General features: G+C 36.1%; 1 long non-coding RNA gene across 1 annotated transcript; it reads left to right on the top strand.

Moving 5' to 3' along the window:
* Positions 1–1,221: 1,221 nt before the first annotated feature.
* Positions 1,222–5,375, top strand: LOC129278385 (uncharacterized). The gene is made up of 3 exons (XR_010296059.1): positions 1,222–1,664; positions 3,780–3,906; positions 4,449–5,375. It is a non-coding gene; the product is annotated as an uncharacterized LOC129278385 (long non-coding RNA).
* Positions 5,376–5,636: the final 261 nt, after the last annotated feature.

Here is a 5,636-nt window from a genome sequence, read left to right as displayed (position 1 = left end):
CCTCTCTCAAGGTCTCTCCCCATCTATCTATCTATCTTCTATCTATTTATCTATCTATGTAACTACAGCTGGTATCTATCTATCTGTTAATTTGTCTATCTTCTCTGTCTCTCTCATTCTTTATCTATCTATATCTCTGAGATTCTCTCTCTCTCTATCTATCCATCTGTCTGTCTTTTTTTTTCTCTCTCTATTTCTCTTTATCCGTCCATATATCTATCTATCTATCTATCTATCTATCTATCTATCTATCTATAACATCTCTCCATCTCTCAAGTTCTCTCCCCCCATCTATCTATCTATCTATCTATCTATCTATCTATCTATCTATCTATCTATCTATCTATCTATCTATCTATCTATCCATCTCTCTGTCTTTCTCTCTCTCTCTCTACTTCTATCTATCTATCTATGTCTCTATCTATTTATCAGTCTTCTATATCTATCTAAGTGTATCAATCCATCAAACTTCAATTTTCTTTTTATTGTATGTATCTGTTTATTTTTATTTTGTCTGTCATTCTATTCATTTAGTTAATAATTTATATTTAGAAAAAAAACTTTTTCTTAACTTTTCATAAAAAAAACCTAACTGCAAAAGCATGTTCGGATTTCACTCACATGACTGCTCTCTGTACATGAAATGCTCTGATCAGTAACTGTGCAGATTGCATGCGGTGGTGTGGGACTCGCCTGTGTCGCACGCTGCAACCAGCGACGTGTGTAGACTCTTCACTAGTCGCTTTGTGGCTATTTTTGCGGAAAATGCCTTCGCCAGGGTGTAAAACGGAAACGCGCGTACCGGTACATGCGCAGGCTGAAGCCAGCGCACAAACCCAGCGCACAGAATATATTGAAGCAAGCCAGCGCACAAACCCAGCGCACAGAGCTATCGCGATACAAACCGCCCTACATCGTGTGCGTAGTCTAATAGTTGCAGACCCTAAATACAGCTTAAAGGAGAATGAAACCCTTGAAACCAGCTGAATCCATACCAAAGAGAAAAATCAAAGAAACATATTGTTGAAAGTTTGAGGAAGACTGAATGAATAATAAGAAAGTTATGAGCATTAGAATGTCGAGATCACTAATGCCATGTAGATCCTCCAATTGGCAATGCGACCAAGATCTGTGATGTCACACACGTACAACTCCCTCATTACTTTAATACTTATTTCACTTATATTCTCACTTTTATAGAGTCTATCACAAGCACAGAGATACGATCTTACGTATAAGCTCCCGAAGGGAGCTAGAGAGGGAACTCTTTCCGCGCGTTTTTATTTCCCATAGGTTTTGTACATAGCCAACATGGCTGCCGGCGGACAATTTGAAGGATGATTTTGGAGGGTCAATGTTTTATTCATGAGAATGACGTCAAAATACGCATAATGCACTTGTATGATTGGATTAAACGCTAATGTTTTATTCATGTACTCATGCATTAAACATTTTTTTCCGTCCCACAATTCCCTACGATATCTGTGCGAAGTGTCGTTCTTTTGGACTCTGCGAATTTGAAGTTTCTGAAACGAAATAGCTAGACTAATTATCTGTTTATAGAATTGATGTTCGAAATCATGGTTTCTGAGTGAACTTCATTGGAGCGGAAAATCTTGGAGGGAACATCAATACTATTCTAATGACATTCCATAGGAATAAAAGTAAGTTACGCTCATTTTCATGTTTTGATCTCACTTGCAAATTGTAATGCAGGCGCGGATCCAGCAGGGGGCCGAGCCGGCCCCGGCCCCCCCTATTTTTTGACAGCCTGCAGAAAAAAAGTGTACTCTTTATCTTGATAGAAACTACGAAAAACAGAAAGAAAAGTAAGAAATAGGTATTATGATAATGATTTGCAATTTACAGCCTCGTAACGGCCGGCCCGACCCCTGAAAGGGGAAGAATTGGAAAATAAACTTTATATAGAAATTTTCGCTCACGCTTCGCGCTCGCTTTACCTATGTAATGAATCCCATTCAAGAGGATTAAATGACACTTCATATATCCAGTTCTGATATCAATTTTACACACAATATTTTAGCTCGCACATCAAGCTTTCATTATTTGTTTGATTTACACAAATTGTTATATCAAAATTTTCAGCTCGCATTGTTTGATTTGTGAGATACCTATCCTCTTTGGAAATTCTTTCCAAAATTTGTCAAAATGCTCCTTTATCATGTCAGTATATCAAAAAATTAAGCTCGTGCTTCGCGCTCGCATTTAATTGTTTGAGACATAAAAGCTTGTTCTTTAATTTTAAATAAAAAGGCGCTTAGACTGTTCAGTTTTCAGGTCGGAATATCAAAAATTTTGAGCTCGCGCTTCGCATTATTTAATTGGTGATACTTGTATCCTCTTCATTAATCACTAAAACAGTTCTAATTGAGTCCCTTTTCACGTTCCTACAATAAAATTTCGGCTCGCGCTTCGCGCTCGCATTGTTTCGTTGGATACTTATCTTTGTTCATGATTACAAAAACTGCTCAGAATATTCAATTTTAAGGACATAAAATATCAAAAAATTTAGCTCGCGCTTCGCGTTCGCATTATATATTAAGACCACATGAGATACCTTATCTTGTTTATAACAATAAAAACTAACATATACTGAAGACTTCGGTCTTTAGTTAGAACTACACCCTAAAAAACCAACAAAATCAGATTATAGCGGCCAATCGAAAAAAATGTTGATAAAAATATTTGTCGGCCCCCCCTATTGGCGAAAGCTGGATCCGCCCCTGTAATGTGTTTGCCGGGGTTCGGGGCTCATCCTGTATTACGCACTATGTAAACCTCAATTTCAATATTTCTTTTGCCTGACTTCCAAATAAGTGTGATCATTGAGTTTCTCAAAAATACTATATCTAGGACTAGGGGTCTATAGACTATAGTTTGTCGTAGATCTAGACATTCATCGGAATGCTTCATGTAGGTCCAAAGTAAACCTTTATTTCAGTTTTATTGTGATTAGACAATTATCAGGGGTAGATGTGGACTTGTTTCCGACCTCCTGTTTTTTAGTAACGACAAACTGTCGATTTTAGGCCTATTCAAATTTAGGTCAATGTAGGGATATGGTCAGAGCGGGATCCGGCCTTTGATATCACCGGTGCTAGCCGGCTAGCGAGATTGTCGATGTAGTCATGGGGTATGAAAATAGCGGGGACGGACTAGGCCCAAACTTCAAGCTTGAAAGTTGAAGTTTAGGCCTAGTCCGTCCCCTCTATTTCATCTTCATATGAATAAGTATAATTCTCAGCAGTTTCTTTTATTCAGGAACGCTTTACTTCAGAATAATCAGTGTTGAAATACGATTGACTTGGCATTAATGTCTGTTATGTTAAGTGTTACTTGTCTTAGTCTTAGATTTGAATGAAATGGCGTAGCCTACCCTAAACCTAAATCAAGTCTATTTGAACAGGATACCCTGGGCCCGGCCTGGGGTGGTAATTTGAAAACGTTCTTAGTGTTTACTTCATTCAAATGTGATGTGATTCTTAAGTTATACAGGCCCAGCATAGACCAGATTCAGCTATATACAGCTGTAGAAATATGTGGTTGGAATCATTTTACTTTTATAAACAGAGTGAGGTAAGCCTATGCCTCTATGTGATAGAGAATGAAGTTTCGGGTCCAGATAACTTTTTTGTTCTAGTTTGGAATATTCATTCATAGACCTGGGATATGGGCAGCTAGAAATTTTTAAAAATATTGTTTAAGAAGAGTAATTTTATTTATCTCTAAAACTCTCAAATCTAAATTGTCAATTGCAGATCCAATGGGACCAAGTTCTTAGCAGCTCACACCTAGTCAGAAGTACAAAATTGAGAACCATGCCGATCAGCAAGTGTTAGTTACAATCTAATGAGGAACAGGATATCTGAATGGAAAAATTGCAAGGTATGCTTACTGTTTTGATAATATACAGGCTGTATATAAGCTCATCACCCCCCCCCCAAAAAAAAAAAAAAATAAATAAAACCAAATAAATGAATATTTCCCCTTTTTTGGGAGGGGGTGGGCTATGGCCAATTGTGCTGAAACATGATGCGATATCATGTAATGTTAAAGTTCCATTGTGAGTTAATATTTGTTTGAATTCAGATTCACCAGTATTTCCATTTCTAACACTGCATACTAATTATCCATATCTCCTGTCTATACATGCATTTGCATAAAAAACCCAAGATATTAACAGTTATCACAAAATTCTGATAAATATTTGAATTAATTTGCACTCTTTATTTTCAAAACATACTGTAGATAGTTATATTGATATATGAATTTATCTGGATGTGGGACGAAAGTGACTGCATGTGCTAAACTTGTTTTATCACTGAAGATATAAAATAGAGTTTACATCTTTTTTTTTACTAAACTGGACTAGATGAGTAAAAATAATTTACAGCTTATTATGTTCTTTTCTCTTTTTTACCATGCAGGTTTCCCACTTCCTAAGCTGTTTAAGTACTGGTATCACAACATAAGTGCCAAGAAGAGATATGAAACGGTCTCAAAATTTTTGCTGGTGCCCCCCTCGATGCCGTGACCCACGGTACGCCACTGCAAGTCTTCATAAATTATGTAGGGTTATTAAGTTGCATTTATTGTTATCTTCATTAAAAAAAAATGTGAAATGGGTTACCACTGCAATAATATATAAATAGACTATATTTCAAAAATAGATTGAATTCTAACCACAGTGACAGTAGACAAATCAAATTTTGTTAATGATTCGCTAATGTATTGATTGGGGAAGGCACTCTTTAGGATTCTGGCATTGTGTCCCACCCCCCCCTGCCCCCCTTATGAGGAGTGCTCTCACATCAGTAGACTATTTCTTGTCAGCAAATTTGAAAGGAATTTACCAATTTTTTTGAGTGGCAAACTTTTGTGGAAGAAAATAAACGAATATCAAAGGTTTTTATGCTCTTTTATGGAATATTAACTATAGGCTCATCGAGATCCTTTGAATGAAATTTTAACAAACATTGTGCAATGTAGAAAAATGTACTTAATCCTATTTTTGTACATTTATATACCCACCCCATACTACCCTTACCCAGTAACAGCCATTTTTAGCTATGCATTGCCTTCACTTTTTAAAATACAATTTAATGCTTGGTAGATGCTAATTATTATTTTTATGTTAATGTCAATGTTTTAGAAAATGGATTCCTTAATAAACATGTTAATTTTGAATTGAATTTTTTTATCTTGGTAATTTTCATTTATCAATTAATTGTGATGATGTATTGCTTCTGAGCTGTTATGCACAAATGGCACAAGATGTTGCACTGTACTGAAATGTGATGATGCCACTGTTACATGAGATCAAACAGCAGTCAATTAAAATATTATTCAAGAAAAATAAGGATAAGAGTGGGAAAGAAAGTAAATGACAGGATAATTATTTGCTTGTATGCATATAGTTATGTCAGTTTCTGAGAGAGAGAGAGACAGACAGAAAGAGAGAGAGAGGGGGGGGGGGGTGAAAGTTCAGTTTGTTTTGAAAGAAGCAATTATAAGACCTTACTGTTCATAACGGGGGGGGGGGGCTAATTATTTCTCCAAATTTTTTAAACCTGCATATAAAATTCATTTTTTCTTTCCAAATGAAAATTACACCA

This window comes from Lytechinus pictus, chromosome 16 (genome assembly GCF_037042905.1).
Source record: "Lytechinus pictus isolate F3 Inbred chromosome 16, Lp3.0, whole genome shotgun sequence".
NCBI classification, from domain to species: Eukaryota; Metazoa; Echinodermata; class Echinoidea; order Temnopleuroida; family Toxopneustidae; genus Lytechinus; species Lytechinus pictus.
This window is presented reverse-complemented; position numbering and strand designations above follow the sequence as displayed.